This window comes from Balaenoptera physalus (genome assembly GCF_965194825.1).
Source record: "Balaenoptera physalus genome assembly, chromosome: 8".
NCBI classification, from domain to species: Eukaryota; Metazoa; Chordata; class Mammalia; order Artiodactyla; family Balaenopteridae; genus Balaenoptera; species Balaenoptera physalus.
The window spans coordinates 16,649,086-16,664,842 of record NC_138887.1 but is presented as its reverse complement, the minus strand read 5'-3'; the positions used below and the strand labels follow the sequence as shown (position 1 = coordinate 16,664,842).

The window sequence follows — 15,757 nt, the reverse complement described above, 5'->3', positions numbered from 1 at the left end:
ACAAACAAACAAACAAAAAAAACCATCACCTCTCCCCGCTACTACATAATTCCATTACAGACTTGAAATCAAAAACATCCAAATATACATCAGCTTACCTGTTTAAGGTATTGTCTCAATCTGTCCAGGCTGCTATAGCAAATTACCATAGACTGTGTGGCTTAAACAAGAAACGCTTATTTCTCACAGTTCTGGAGCCCAGGAAGTCCAAGATCAAGAGGCCAGAAGATCTGGTGTCTAATGAGGCTCCTCTTCCCAGTTTGTAGACGGCTGTCTTCTCATTGTAACCCCATATGACAGAGAGTGAGAGTGGGCTCCAGTGTTTCTTCTTATAAAGGCATTAATTGTATTCATCAGGGCACTGCCCTCAGGACCTAATTATCTTACAAAAGCCCAGCCTCCAAATACCATCACATTGGGAGTGAAGATTTCAACATACGAATTTTGTGGGGACACATTCATTCCATAAGAGTTATGCTTTGCCTTAACAGAGATAAGCATAAGACACAGAAAGACATGATACCCTATTACCTTTAGTTCATGGTGCCATTTTGCTTAAAGAGGGCTCTCAAATACCTGTAGTTTGAGTTGCCTCTGCTCAGTGTCCCAGAGGTTTCTGTACCCAAGACAAAGTACCATAGCATGATTTGGGTCGGATGAGATCTCTTCTGTAAGGCAGAAGACGGGAAATTGTGGAAGGCAAGACAGAAAAGGGGAAGCAGCCTGATGCAGGTGCATTTGGAAGCAGATGAATACAGAAAGAATATATATATATAGAGAGAGAGAGAGAATTTGGAAATTGATTCCCTTGAAATTATCTGAATCTATATACCTCTATATACCTCTTTCTTCATGCACCCCCAAAGCTATGCAAACCCCAGTTCAAATGAAATATTCCTACTACTGCTAATAATTTTCATTGCAATGTACTAAGAGGCTACTTTAAAGTAAGTATTATATTATGTTCTTCAAATAGATCAGCTCATTTAAATTGTGTCCATCAGGTGAGAGCCATTATTAACCCCATTTTACAGATGAAGAAATTGGGACTCAGAGAAGATAAGTAATTTGCCCAGAATCTCACAGCTAGTAAGTGCCAAAGCCAAATTCAATCCTAGGTCCATCTGACTCCAGAGCCTGTACTTTGTGATAATCTTATGTGGCCTTGTATATGTGTTCTTGATGGACAGCAGCTTACTAGGTATCCCTCCTAGATAACTGGTACTCCCCAAAGAATGATTCTCTAATGGTGGATTTTCAGAACTATGTAGCAGAGCTTTTTTTTTTTTAACATCTCTATTGGAGTATAATTGCTTTACAATGGTGTGTTAGTTTCTGCTTTATAACAAAGAGAATCAGCTATACATATACATATATCCGCATATCCCCTCCCTCTTGCGTCTCCTTCCCACCCTCCCTATCCCACCCCTGCAGGTGGTCACAAAGCACCGAGCTATGTCGCTGCTTCCCACTAGCTATCTATTTTACATTTGGTAGTGTATATATGTCCATGCCACTCTCTCACTTCGTCCCAGCTTACCCTTCCCCCTCCCCATGTCAAGTCCATTCTCTACATTTGTGTCTTTATTCCTGTCCTGCCCCTAGGTTCTTCAGAACCATTTTTTTTAGATTCCATATATATGTGTTAGCATACAGTATTTGTTTTTCTCTTTCTGACTTACTTCATTCTCTGTATGACAGACTCTAGGTCCATCCACCTCACTACAAATAACTCAATTTCATTTCTTTTTATGGCTGAGTAATATTCCATTGTATATATGTGCCACATCTTCTTTATCCATTTGTCTGTCGATGGACACTTAGGTTGATTCTATGTCCTGGCTATTGTAAATAGTACTACAGTGAACATTGTAGTACATGACTCTTTTTGAATTACAGTTTTCTCAGGGTATATGCCCAGTAGTGGGATTGCTGGGTCATATGGTAGTTCTATTTTTAGTTTTTTAAGGAACCTCCATACTGTTCTCCATGTGGCAGAACTTTGAGAAATATTTTCATCAAAACAGTCTTCCCAGTGCTTCCTCAAATCATTAAATAAATAAATATATTTCTCTTCTCTTGATACACATATTACCCTATTTTAATGAGGTTGCAATGGGGAAATCAAATATGAATAACAAATAAGCATTCAAATTAAGAAAACTTTAAATTATTCCAAGGTCTTTATTTTGCCCACTGTTAGCAATCCTCTCCTCATGTTTTCATAATTAAGGGACTTTGTGGTCACTGGATTTTTTCCCCCCAAAATACTCCCCCAAAGGATTAATTCTTTAATTCTCAGTTTGTGGTCTAAACCTGTGAATGATCTAAAAATCCCTTTATTTTAACCACATAGTTAAAAATTGAAGGTAATGATGACCATAATAGCAAACCCTCAAGAATACTGCTTTCTGCAAAGAAATAGACAAATTTATGGTACCTTAACTAAATAGTCTCTTCTTCAACCTATTTCACACGTGTACACACACAATTTTCAGTGTAACTTTGAGTATTTCATAATGGAGCCTGAACTAACATTCAGCTACTTACTCTTTTTTTATTGAAGTATAGTTGATTTACAATGTTGTATTAATTTCTGCTGTATAGCAAAGAGATTCAGTTATACATATATATACATTCTTTGTTTAATATTCTTTTCCATTATCGATTATCATAGGATATTGAATATAGTTCTCTGTGCTATACAGTAGGACCTTGTTTATCCATTCTATATATAAAAGCTTACATCTGCTAACCTCGGCTACTTATTCTTTAAGACAAATTAAAGCTTGTTTTCTTGGGTAGAGTTGGGATCCATGTTTTTTCAGACATATAGACATGTGAGAAGTGGCAAGGCATAGTGTGAAAAAGGCAGGTCAGTTCCCTACGTTAGAGATTTAGGAGAGGAGAGTCAGCTTAATGATCTAGACTACAAACATCATACAGCAGTCACTGAGACAAAACAGCATCTCAGGTAAAGCCAGTTACACTACACTGCTGAGACACTGCTAAATGAGGTAGAGTGGGGAACCCCCAAATCTAAGGAATTTAGTAAGCAAAGAGCAGGAGAGAGAGATTGTGCTAGTTCTTAAGAGTATATTCCATATTTTAAAAAAGGGTGCAGGGCTTCCCTGGTGGTGCAGCGGTTGAGAGTCCGCCTGCCAATGCGGGGGACACGGGTTCGAGCCCTGGTCTGGGAAGATCCCACATGCCGCGGAGCAACTGGGCCCGTGAACCACAACTACTGAGCCTGCGCGTCTGGAGCCTGTGCTCCGCAACAGGAGAGGTCGCGATAGTGAGAGGCCCGCGCACCGCGATGAAGGGTGGCCCCCGCTTGCCACAACTAGAGAAAGCCCTCGCACAGAAACGAAGACCCAACACAGCCAAAAATAAATAAATAAATTTTTAAAAAAGAGGTTTCTTTAAAAAAAAAGGGTGCAAATGAACTTATCTAGAAAACAGAAATAGAGTTACAGATGTAGAAAGCAAACTTATGGTTACCAGGGGGTGAGGGGAGGGAGGGATAAATTGGGAGATTGGGATTGACATATACACACTACTATATATAAAATAGATAACTAATAAGGACCTACTATATAGCACAGGGAACTCTACTCAATACTCTAATGACCTATATGGAGAAATAAGCTAAAAAAAGAGTTGATATATGTATACGTATAACTGATTCACTTTGCTGTACAGCAGAAACAGACACAACACTGTAAATCAATTATACTCCAATAAAATATTTTTAAAAAGAGTATATTCCATAAAAATAATGAACAAAGATCCACTACGAAACAATAACAATGTCATATTTTCATGTTTTGCTTAAAGAAATTTTCATGCAAATGTATTCTTCATAACAGCCCGTGGAGTTTGTGGAGCAGGTACCATTTTTATTATGTGGCAGAAAAGGAAACCTAGGCACCGAAGAGACTGGGTGAATTGCCCAGTGGCCCTCAGCTGCTTCCTGGCACAGTAATGACCAGATAGACCCCAGTCCAAGGGGGTCCCACTTCTTTCTAGTAATCTGAGACACTCTCTGCTTCCTCTGCCCCACCCTTCTAACGTCTAACATTTGTAATGGCTTCTTCCTGTCACTTCCGGTAATCCCTTCTCCATCTAGTCAATCCCCCTAGATCTACATCTCCCTCATTCCTCATTTTCATCAAAAGTAGAGACCATAATTAAGATCCATGCCCCAACATTCTGTTAGTAGTACCAAGGGCTGGGGACCCAGAAGTCCCCACTGCAAGAAGCTGAGAATTTACATGATCCCACATCAAACTACGACAATGAATTCTGTCAGTGCCCTTTTTGTTCCTACTGATGGTTTATTACACTTGCACAGAAATAATGACTGGCCATTTTCTAGTAGCTGATAATCTAAAACAATGACTTTGCTTTGTACAGTCTCAACAAGAATATGAAAAAATGCATTTGAGTAGCTATACAGTCCTAAGTGGACTCTGGTTTTCATTTAATGGATTTAAATGCCTTGTCATTTTGATCCTGCATAAATCTTGCCATTTCTGGATGAAGATACGTATTTATAAACATCTACTACTGGACAAAAATTGGGCAGACATTTAAGCTAAAATTTTCAACGACGTTAAGTTCACCTCTCTACTTCTTTGCATATAATGGATTTTTTCACATGAACTCCCTATTTGGTCATGTCTCCCCTGTAACTGCCCAATGTTTAAACCAATGTTAAGTTGCAGTGATAATAATAGGTGGCATTTCTTGGAGTACTGATCTAAGTGCTCTGTATTTTCTCATTAAGCTCGTATAACAACCATATAAGGTAAGTACTCTACATTAATCCCATTTTGCAGATGCAGAAACTAAGACACAAGAGAGGTTATGGGACTTCCCCAAGGCCTTCCGGGCAGCTCAGGCATTTGAACCTAAGCAGTCTGGCTTCAGAGCCCACTTTCTCAATCCCCACATTAAACTGTCTCTGATATTGCATGCTTATAAATTCTATCTTACTTGTTTCATCACTGTATTCCAGCTGCTTGCATCACCTACATGCCTACCATATCTTCAACCTCTTTGACTTTAAAAGTTAAACAAATTAACTTATAATGAATTATGAACTTAAATGTAAAATATAAAATGATAAAACTTTCAGAAAATAAAACCAGTAGAACATCTTTAGGATTAGATGAAGAGTTTTTAGACTTGACACCAAAAATCATGATCCCTTAAGGAAGACTTTGATAAATTGGACCTCATCAAAATGTAAAACTTTTGCTCTGCAAAAGACCCTGTTAAGAGGATATAAAGATAAATTACAGACCAGGAGAAAGTATTTGCAAATCTTATATTCACTAAAGGACTTGATCTAGAATATACAATATAAAGAGCTCTCAAACCTCAACAGGAAGAAACAAATAATCCAATTCACTCCAGTTAGAAAATGCACAAAAGACACGAACATACATTTCATTGAAGAGGATATACAGAGAGCAAATACACATGTGAAAAGATGTTCAACATCTTAGCCATTAGGGAAATGCAAATTAAAACCTCAATGAGGTATTACTACATACATATCAGAATGATTAAAATTAAAAATAGTGAAAACATCAAATGCTGGCATGTATGCAGAGAAACTGAATCACTCATATTGCTGATGGGAATGTAAAATAGTATAGCTACTTTGGGTAATAATTTGCCAAAGTGTTATGAAATTAAACATATAATTACCATGTAACCCAGCAAATGCACTCTTGGGCATTTATCCTAAAGAAATGAAAACTTGCGTTCAAAAACATGTGTAAAAATGCTCATAACAGCTTTATTCATAATAGCCAAAAACTGAAAACAACCTAAATATCCTCCAGCAGGTAAATGGTTAAACAAACTGTGGTATTTCCATACAATGGGATACTACTCAGAAATTAAAAAGCAACACAAGTTATATATACAGTAACCTGGATGGATCTCAAGAGAATTAGGCTGAGTGGAAAAAGCCAATCTCAAGGGATTACATGCTGTATGATTTTGTTTATACAACATTTTTGAAATAACAAAATTCTAGAGATAGAGAACAGATTAGTGGCTGTCAAGTGTTACCTTGATTATGGTGATGTTACATGAATTTACACATGTAATAAAGTTGCACAGAGATAGACAGAGACACTCACAAAGACACACACACACACACACACACACACACACACACAATTGTCCCAATACCAATTTTCTGGTTTTGATATCATACTATAGTTATGCAAGGTGTTGTCTTTGGGGGAAATGGACTAAAGCATACATACAACCTCCCTACACATTCTTTGTTACAATCTCCTGTGAACCTATAATTACTTCAAAGTAATTAATTTTTTTAAAGTTATACAGTTAAGACCAAGACCTTAACCCTGAGGCACTCCACGACATATCTCATTCCAGTTAGAAAAATGCCGTAATCAACACTATTTGAATAAAGATGTTTCTATCAGCTGTAACTCTAACAGTATGATCAGCAAGTCTTCATTTCACCATCTTAACCAAAAAAGATCAGGGGGAACTTTAATTGCTTTTCTGAAATTAAGATAGACTATGTTCACAGGCTTCCCACAACCTACAACTCTAGAAACTCTACCAGTGAGATTACTAGCAAAACCATTCCTTGATGAGGCCACGATGGGTCTGGGTGATGATTCCTTTTCTATGTGCTCATAAACCACATTTAGTAATTCTTGAATTTGATCTGGGATTAATGAAAATCTGAAGTCACCTGCCCTGATTTCCCCAGTTCCCCTACCTATTGGTTAGTCTTACTTCCTGACAGTCTTCCATTTATTTATTCATTCATCACACACTTATTAAGGATTCATCTTATATGCACTGCTGCTGCAGGGGGCCATCTGCCTTTCTCTATCCCATGGCTCCAGGTTGCTCTTTGACTTTCTGTGGAAACAGAGGAGGGAGCAACTAATTCAGCCTAGAGGGACCAGGCATCTTCATAATGGGGGCATTTAAGTTGATTTACCAGGATTTTCTTCTCCCTCGTCCAGAAGATTGAGTGGAAAAGCCCTCTTGAACGAATCAGCAATTCTCTTGCCAAACAAATTCTTCCCAGTCTTTGAAGGATCCACTCTGGTATGTTAGGCTATTATCCAAGAAATCTAATCTGCTTCTCTAAACCAACAACAAAAGCCAATTCTGCCTTCCCTACATCCTTTACTTCCAAAATCAACTGGAACAAAAAAATAAATGAAATGAAATGAAACGAAACGAAATGAAATGAAATGGAAACTCTATTTATGCTCTAAAGTCCTCTATTTTCTTTTCAAAACTCTGACAGATAAAATCCTAACTTCTTAAAGTCATGGAATTTTGTATCAGAAATAGATGTTAGAGGCCAGCCTCCTCATCAAAGAGAAGAAGAAGAAACAGACTTGGAGGGGTAAGTGCAGCAAGCCAAGAGTCAGTCAAAAGGGGAAAGCGGACTTTCCACTCCCAGCCAATGCCCCCCCCCAACTCTGCCACGTTTGTTAAATATTGTCTTAGCGATGTTTCTTGGTATCACATCTTATGATAGCCACTCAAGAAAGAGGGCTCATTGCCTGATGGGCTAGCTCAGGTCCTCCATGACTCTCTCATGTTCCAGAGCACTGGGATGGGCTCCTTGAAGAAAACAACATCTGAGCTTCCTTCTTCTTTTTTTTTATTTTTTTAATGCTTGTCAGGGCCAGAGTCTCAAGAAATCAACATTTACGAAGTCCCCCTGCCTGAATGAAGGAGGGAATTAAAGGGAATCCCACTGACTCCTCTTGCTCCAGATAAGACCAGGGAAGCCCTCCCCATGTTCCTTGCACATCCACTTTGGCAGGAATGAAGAGGGGACCGTTCATGCTTCTCCCCCTCCACACCACTATCTTCCTTGAGACCATCAGGACCAACCTCAGCATACTTTAACCCTGTTTATGTCACCACAAGAAGCCTAGGGCTCCCAGGGCAGCCCTTGTCCCCCCAACAGCTCTAAAAGCAGCGAGGCAACCATCATCCCAAATACATGCACACTCATACACACACAATCCCTATCACCCGTCTTGCCTTATTTTTTAACTCAGCAGTCATGATCGTCTAACAAACCATATGCTCTACTTGCTTTTCTGTCCTCCTCTTCTGGAGTAAAAGCTCTGTGAGGATAGGGAGTTTTGTATGTTTTATTCACCATTCTACCAATGTTGCTGCTACTTTACAGGAGCTCAGAAAAAGTTTGTTAAACAAGTAAATCCCTGGGGCCATTTTTGTAAAGTCTGAAAACAGACAATTCAAGGACCAAAGGATGTCTGAGAAGTCTGAGAGGGAAGCAGAGATGATTTGCAGCAACCGGAAAACTTGAAGAGAAGAAGGCTTCAGCCCTAAGGATCTCCAGAAATGGCATCTATCACATGAAAGAACTGGTAACAGGGGCGATATTCAGATGGCATACAGGGCCAGACGTAAGTAAACAGCATGGCTTTGAAACAGGGAATAGAAATAACTTGGTACCTACTACGTGTCAAGCCCTGTGTCATTAATTTATCATAATCACCATGCGGAATGATCTTATTGTCCCCATGTACCGATGAAGACACTGAGGCAAAGAGGAGCCTGAGATCCACAACAGGTAAGTGATGGAGTCAGATTTCAAACCTAAGTCTCACAGTTCCCAAATCCATGCCCTTTCCTCTCCCTGAGCCCACCTGACTTCTTTGCTCTAGGTATCAAGGCACCTCCCAAGTACACCTGATCCCAATCCATCAGTGGCTCCTCCTCCAAGCCCCAGATAATGAACAGGATCTCTTAGTTCCCAGCTTGTGGTACAGAATGTGATCAGGCTGAAACCCTGGGGGGTGTCTTCCTTTCTCTCTTTTCTATCTTCAGCTCTATTGAGATATAATTGATAAATAAAATTATATATACTTAAAGTGTACAACACGATGATTTGCTATATACAGACATTATAAAACATTTACACAATCAAGTTAATTAACACAACCATCACCTCACATAGTTACTCTTTGTGTGTGTGTGGTGCGGACCCATCAAATCTATTCTCAGTAAATTTCAAGCATGCGATACATCATCATTAACTACAGTCTCCACGCTGTACGTTAGATCCTCAGAACTTACTCATCTTATAACTGAAAGTTTGTACTCTTTAATCAATCTCTTTCCATTTCCCCCACCCTAAGCTCCTGGCAACCACCATTCTACTTTCTGTTTCTATGAGTTTGACTTTCTTTTTTAGATCCCATAGATAAGTGATTCCATGCAGCATTTGTCTCTCTGTCTGGCTTATTTCACTTAGCACCTTGCTCTCCAAGTTAATCCATGTTGTCATCGTAAATAGTAGGATTTCCTTCTTTTTAATGGCTGAATAATATTTGATTGTATATATCTACCACAAGAAAAAAAAGTATGGAACCCACTAGAAAGTACTTTAAAAGATTAAATTATTTTTTTAAATTTTATTTATTTTTGGCTGTGTTGGGTCTTCGTTGCTGCACGCGGGCTTTCTCTAGTTGCAGCGAGCGGGGGCTACTCTTCGTTGCGGTGTGTGGGCTTCTCATTGCAGTGGCTTCTATTGCTGCGGAGCACAGGCTCTAGGCGCGTGGGCTTCAGTAGTTGTGACACACAGGCTTCAGCAGGTGTGGCTTGCAGGATCTAGAGTGCAGGCTCAGTAGTTGTGGCGCACGGGCTTAGTTGCTCTGCGGCATGTGGGATCCTCCCGGACTAGGGCTCGAACCCATGTCCCCTGCATTGGCAGGCGGATTCTTAACCACTGTGCCACCAGGGAAGCCCTAAAATATTAAATTATTAACTAAAGAAAAGTACAGTGAAAAGGGGTAGGAAAAGGGGTGATTAGAATATTACCTACTGGTATATATTATAAGGTTTTTATGAGTAGGATTTGATTAATCATTGCCAGACCTTAGGAGAACAAAGAAACTTTATATAAAAGCAGGAGAGAGGTGGTTTTATAACCAAGTCACATTAGGATAGTGAAGCACTTGAATGAATTTTCACTAGGGTTGTGAGCTCTGGAGAAACCTTCAAGGAAAGAATGTATGTCCTTCATCCTGGATGGTTCTTACTACCATCAGTGAGAGGTTTTGATCCAGATCAGATGGCCTCTTGCCGTTCCCGCCAACAGGTGAATCTAGGATTAATAATGGCCCCATAATTTTCACAGGACCCACTTGACATGCCAGCTGTTCAGAGCCGCAGTGCGTGCAGAATTAAGGTTACAGTTAATGACAGTGATTATTGTTCATCATTAAACATTAAGTATATCTACAGAACGACATTGCTTAAAGGTACTATGGGCTTTTAGAATCTTAATTGGATAGAATCATCATACCCAAGAAATCTAAAATCTAATATGGACCATCAGATTTAGCAGGAGAAGAGAGAAATGAAAGCTTAAAACAAGAATAGTTGTAAGAAAGATGCTTATTAAAAATGAATGCAGTGGGGAAGACACAATTCCTCTCCTTCTAGTCCTAACAAACGACAGTGTTCTAGGTATCAGTTATTTTCCCACCTGCCCAGTAGGTGTCAGTATAAGACAGTGTTCCTAGAACTGACCAAGCTTTAAATCAGAAAAAAAAAAAAAAAAAAATTGACTGTCAAGTTATAAAATAGAGAAGACGTAATAAAGATGGGGCTACAGAAATTCCACAGGAGCCTTTAAATGACATTCCACAGGAGCCTTTAAATGACAGAGCTGACCTAAACAAAGTTTCCTCATGGGTGAGATGACAGAGTTGGACGAGGGGAAGACCCTATCTGGCTCTCATATTCCTTGTCAACTCAGCAGGAATTCCTGGCGCATCCAGCAAGACTCAGCACTTTCGTAAGAGGTGGTCACTGTTAACTAGTATAGGAACCAATAAACATTCCCAGGGAACACAGACAGCCATGTTCAGGTAGATGGACTCTCTTTAAAAAATAGATACCTTCCCTGCTTTTACAATGTAAAAATAGAAATCCTGTAATCCACAGAAATATATCATTATAAGGATTACAAAAATGAACCAAGGAAGGGAATTCCCTGACGGTCCAGTGGTTAAGACTTCGCCTTCCAATGCAGGGGGTTCGGGTTCGATCCTTGTCAGGGAGCTAAGATCCCACGTGCCTCGTGGCCAAAAAACCAAAACATAAAAATGGAAACACTATTGTAACAAATTCAATAAAGGATTTTAAAAAATGAACCAAGGAAAAAGAGAGGGGAATCAAAGGTCGTATGAGTGGTTTGCAGAATGTGTTGAATCAGTCAGGGCGAGCTTCCTGGAGGAGTTGGCCTTTGACCTGTGATGGAAGAGAAGAGAGCCACAAAACCAGGGCTCCGCCTTAGCCCCACCTTTCTGCTCTATATTGTTTTCCTCCTCCAAATACAAATGTACTACACTCTGATAATGGGTAAGCAATAAAGAGAAAGAACATAAACAGGAATTATTTTTCAAATTCACAATATAAAGGTACTACTGATACTTAAAAGAAAAAAATAGGGGGAAAAGGCATATCTCTTGAGAACCTAACACACACAGGATGCCACACAATCCTTACCAAAATCCTGAGATACACTGAATCACTATGCTGTACACCTGAAACTAACACAATATTGTAAATCAACTATACTTCAATTTAAAAAGAAATCCTGAGATGTAAGTGTTATTGTCCTATTTTTAGATAAAGGATCCAAGGCTCACTAAAGTTATATAACTTGCCCAAGATTATGATATGTAATTTTATGAGTGATTACTCTGCACCAGGTATGTGAATGCACTCACAATAATCCTATGAAGAAGTTACTATGATTCCCGTTTTGCAGATAAGGAAATGAAGTCTTACTGATAATAAGTTCTTGCTTCCCCCAGGTCACAGACCTCCTAATTAGTCCAGCTGAAATTCAAACTCATGTGTTGCAAGTGAGGTTCTCTAGGAAGCAGACTCTGAAACAGAATTAAGGCTGTGGGTGTTTATTGGGGAAGGCCTTTAGGATTAGCACCTCTGAAAAGAAGAGACCAAAGCAGGGCTGGGAGGCCCATCTGAGTTGTCGGGCCCTGGGCCAGAGAGCCAGGCCTTTACGCACCTGCCTCAGTCAGTCACTGGATGTGGACAGGGCCTTGGCGGGGGGGCAGCGCTCTGCAGCCGAGGCAGACCTGGAAGGGCTAACAGCTGACAACAGTCTGCTGTCCACACTCCTCCCCGGAGGGGCCATCTGGACAGCACGTCTCCACGTCCCACGCACCGTGTCTGTATCTTACTGCAGCGCATCGTGTATCTTCTGCGCCACCACGGTGGTGGGGGCCCGAAGGGAGGCAGTCGACTTTGATGGAGTTGTCATCGTCGGGGTGCAGAGTGGTGAGCTCAGGCCCCAGGCCCCCCAGGGAAATGGGCACCAGGCTCTCACCCCTTATATATGCCTCAAATAGCATCAGCTAGAAAGCGAGACGGGGTGGAGGCGGACAGTGCCGGCTCAACGATAGGGTCGGTCATCAGATGCTTGCTGTTGACTGACAACGTCCAGGTGGCCTAGGAAGGGAGGTACCAGCCCACACGCAGACCCAGCAGCTGATCCAGGCACTTCTGCCGTGTGGTAATGTCTGAGCCCCTGCTGCTCCGCACTCACTCTCTGCAGATGCCACCCGAGATGGCAAACCCCCCTGGTGTCCCCAGCGCCTGTCTGCCCCGCCCTGGCGAGGCAGGCCTTGAGAGGGCTGCTTTCCGTTTGGAAATATAGTCTGCTTGTGGTATCTCAAGCGGTGATAACGGCAAACTTCCAACCCGAGGTGGCAAGAAATTCTCATACTTCTACTTGAATTCAGAGAAGAGCTGACTTGACAGAAGGCAAAAAGCAGATGAGCTTAGCTCACTCAGGGGCAGGTGAGCACCAAACCAAGCCAGCTTTCCGCAGTGAATCCTTCTGCACTGACATCCTAGTTGTGCGTGGAAGAGAGGCGGTGAGACTGCCGAACAGGAGACACGTTGCCTGGTGGGCCTGTGTCTGCCAGAAACCTCAGCACCGTCGTCTCCTCCCTGTGCTACAGTCACATCGTTGCCTTGGACCAGCCATTCCTCACCCTGGAACAGCACCTCCCTTTGGCCTCAGTCAGCAAAACCCAGCCAACGCCTCGGTTCAAATTCTCCTCCATCAGGACTTCCCTGGTGGCACAGTGGTTAAGAATCCACCTGCCAATGCAGGGGACACAGGTTCGAGCCCTGGTCTGGGAAGATCCCACATGCCGCGGAGCAACTAAGCCCATGCGCCACAACTACTGAGGCTGTGCTCTAGAGTCTGCGTGCCACAACTACTGAGTCTGTGTGCTGCGACTACTGAAGCCCGTGCACCTAAAGCCTGGGCTCTGCAACAAGTGAAGCCACCGCAATGAGAAGCCGCGCACCGCAATGAAGAGTAGCCCCCGCTCTTTGCAACTAGAGAAAGCCCGCGTGCAGCAACAAAGACCCAATGCAACCAAAAATAAATAAATTAATTAATTAGTTTAAAAAAAAATTCTCCTCCATCAAACTATCCATCCCCATCCTCCTTCAAAAGTAATTTCTCTTTTAATTCATTTGGTAGCTACCACAAAGCAGCGGGAGTTCTAACATTTTAAATTGTGCATAAGAATCACCCCAAGTGCCTGATTAAGAGCCAGATCCCTTGGCTCTGGGCTCCAGACATGCTGATTCATCAGGGATGGAGAGGCCTGAGAGTCTGCATTTTCATAATCAGCCCTGATATCCCTGATGAGCTTGGTCTGCAAAGGGTACTTTGAGAAGAACTGGCATCATTATTTAAAAAGATTTCTTCCCTCCAAAAGAAGAGGATGACGCACTTGCTGTGCATCCTCTTCTCCTCCTCTAAAGTACATGTTTAGATGCAACAGGAGATAGAAACCCTGCCGTATTCATTGGAATCTCTCCTACAGTATCTAGGGTAGCAGTTTGCATACGGTGGGTGCGCAAACATTGTTGGTTGGCCAGCTAAGAGTCTTTTTGGTGTCCTGGTTCTCTTTTCACTCTTCCAAATGATTTGAGGTTTGTAGGAAAGCCTACCTCTCACTCCTGCTGCGCCCCTATTTCCCTCCTGGGCTCCCTCATGTTCCAAGACCTACCAAAGCCACTGAGCTCCGCCCTTCAACCCACGCGATCCGTTCCTCTTTTAGTAGATCTTTCAGCTGTTTAATGAGAGATTTTGGCAGGATTTTTAAAAATTCTTTATGTTCTAAAAGATGATATTTTATTCTAACTTTTAACATATACATGTTCATTGGGCATATTTTAGAAAATAAAAGCATTAAGAAGAAAACTTCTCTGTAATCCCCATTTCCTCTTCAATGCACTTTTCCACACGCCTGAAAAGATCCCGCTTTCTGGGGGCTATGTCAACAGCCTTCCTTTTCCTTTGGATCTCCCCCTCTTTTCTGAGAAGCCTGGCATATTATCACAGATTGAGAAGGGGGACTTGAGGGGAGCAGGGAATCTAAAGGCTGTTTTAAATGAACAAAACTTGTTCTGCAGTTTAGCCCCACCTATCAAAAATTAAACAAATATAAAACTAATGGGACAACTTTGACCAAGTACACTGAGGAGAGGACAGATGTTTGGGCAACAGCATTTTAGGGGTCTCAGTGTCTTCTTGCTGGCTTTCAGAATCCACTTAGCAAAACAGGTGGATGACTAAGAGAAGGTAGGGATAATATACATAATACTGACAATAAACGAGCAAACGTATTACTTTCTATGTGCTGCGGACTGGCATAAACATGCATTACATGCATTCACTTTAACTTCACAACAGCCCTATGAGATAGGAATTATTATTGCCACCACTTCACAAATGAGGAAAATGAGTCACAGAGAGGTTAAGTAACTTGCCCAAGATCACACAGCTAGTAAGTGGCAGAATTGGAATTTGAACCTAATCAGGCTCCAGAGTCCATGTTCTTAACCACTAACTGCAAGTTAACTAGTATGCCAACAATTATAACATTTTAGTCATTTAAAGACCTTAAGTAACACTGCACTTGAACTTTTGTCCAAGGTCCCAAACATTCTAGACTGTTTTCTTGGGAGATAAGCCTTCAGTTAAGCCTCAGTCAGACAATGGTTCCACTCCTCATTATCATGACCCAGTCCTGTCTGACAGAGCTAGTATGCAGCCTGCTTGAAGAGCCAGGGTTTACTTGAAGAAAATGCTTCATTTATTCCTGGACTTGGCTGTTCTCCTGAATTCCTTTATTCAACAAATTTATTGAGCAACTACTACATACCAGGCATTATTCTAGATTCTTGGTCCAAAAGATGGGTGAGCTGTGTTGTTTATCCATCATGGGAGGTCTCAGCCTCTATGGATCCGTGGCCATGGATGGAGAGGAAAAGTGGGGATGGGTTGTGTGTTCATACATGAGAAGCTGCTATATAATAAGCAAGTTTGGCTCTAAAACCAGCATCCTATGTAACCAACAGTGGGATAGCTGAAGTATAAGAAACCCAAGTCCTATGTGGGTGGTAAAGCAAGCATTCTTTGTTTTGCTCCCAACAAGAAGAGCCATAAATATAACCACTGCCACAGCCGATTACCCATCCAGCACCCCATCTCCTGGCACTCTGAGCTGTGCGAGGATGGGCCCTGCTCCCACGGTGCTGATTTGCATAGCCATCTCCTCCTTCTAGCTTCACTGCCTTCTACAGTGAATATTTTCTCTAATTTGCCTAAGTATTCAATGCTTTCATGTGCTATCAC

General features: G+C 41.4%; 1 pseudogene across 1 annotated transcript in view; it reads right to left on the bottom strand.

Annotated features, from left to right (window-relative positions):
- Positions 1 to 12,355, bottom strand: part of LOC309666470 (ret finger protein-like 4A-like protein 1 pseudogene) — a 28,458-nt pseudogene extending 16,103 nt beyond the window's left edge. Inside the window, exon 1 of the transcript in view lies at positions 12,276 to 12,355. The product of the transcript in view is annotated as a ret finger protein-like 4A-like protein 1 pseudogene (transcript). The remainder of the gene's footprint in view (positions 1 to 12,275) is intronic.
- Between the last annotated feature and the right edge of the window lie 3,402 nt (positions 12,356 to 15,757).